General features: G+C 62.3%; 1 protein-coding gene across 1 annotated transcript in view; it reads right to left on the reverse strand.

The window, feature by feature from the left end:
* Positions 1–1,352, reverse strand: part of NFE2L1 (nuclear factor, erythroid 2 like 1) — a 10,461-nt gene that overhangs the window by 7,120 nt on the left and 1,989 nt on the right. The gene's annotated exons all lie outside the window — the stretch shown is intronic.

The following is a 1,352-nucleotide window of genomic DNA, read 5'->3' on the forward strand; positions in this document are numbered from 1 at the left end:
CCCAGCTCCCGTCCCCTCCCTTCCCAACCCCCCCCCCAAAACCCAATCCCTGCTTCCTTGCGCCGCACTGGGATCAGACTCGGCCGGGAATTGCCAGAGTGGGGAAGGGCGGCCGAGGCTCCGGGAGTGACCTTGCACAAGGCACTCCAGCCGAGCCTTCGCCATTCCCGAGGCCGGGAATCGCCTCCCTCCATCCCCAGGGAAGCAGCACAAGCTCGGCCTCGTGTCCCGTGTCCCTCTGGCACCTCCAAGGTCGCCGGCTGCCAACCCAGAATGGGATTTTCCCCCCGGATCCCGCAACCCTCCGGAGCCGGGAGACCCCTGCGGGCAGGGAAAACCCACAGGGGAAAAACCCGCAGGGAAAAGCGGGACAGAATTCCCAGGGCAGCATCCCGCTGCTCCTGCATCACCTCCAGCCCCGGAACAACCTCCAGCTTTGTCTCTGCGGCGCTCCCAGCACTTCCCACACCCATTCCCACACCCCGTTCCCGATCCCTGCCTGCTGCTGCACCACATGACAGCGGCTCCCGGCATCCGGCTGCTCCCCGGGCAGCTGGCACCGCTCAAATCCCGCTTTTCCAGGGCCAGGCGGGATTTGGGAGGTGCCAGAGCGATGCTGGAAGGACCCAAGGCTGAGAATCAGCACTGACACCCCCATTCCACAACCCTGGAAGGACCCAAAGGCTGGGAATCAGCACTGACACCCCCATTCCATAGCCCTGGAAAGATCTAAGGCTGGGAATCAGCACTGACACCCCCTCTACAACCCTGAAAGGACCCAAGGACATGGATCAGCACTGACAGCCCCTCTCCATGGCCCTGGAAGAACCTGAGGTTGGGAATCAGCACTGACAACCCCATTCCATGGCCTTGGATCACCACGGACAATTCCATTCCTCTACCCTGGAAGGACCCGAGGACATGGACCAGCACTGACAACCTCACTCCATAATCCTGGAGGGACCCAAGGCTGGGGATCACCACTGACACCCCCTCTACAACCCTGAAAGGACCTGAAGACATGGATCACCACTGACCGCCCCCATTCCATGACCCTGGAAGGACCCAAGGCCATGGATCAGCCCTGGAAGGTCCTGAGGATGGGAATCACCACTGACCACCCCCATTCCGTGACCCTGGAAGGACCCAAGGCTGGGAATCACCACTGACACCCCCTCTACAACCCTGAAAGGACCTGAGGACATGGATCACCACTGACCGCCCCCATTCCATGACCCTGGAAGGACCCAAGGCCACGGAGCAGCCCCCCAAGACCCCCTGGGAGCCTCGGATGTGCCGTGCCAAAAGCAGCCCAGCCACAGCCACAGCAGCAGCTCCGGGGCCTTGAATTC

This window comes from Corvus brachyrhynchos, unplaced genomic scaffold (assembly GCF_000691975.1).
Source record: "Corvus brachyrhynchos isolate BGI_N302 unplaced genomic scaffold, ASM69197v1 scaffold47, whole genome shotgun sequence".
NCBI lineage: Eukaryota > Metazoa > Chordata > Aves > Passeriformes > Corvidae > Corvus > Corvus brachyrhynchos.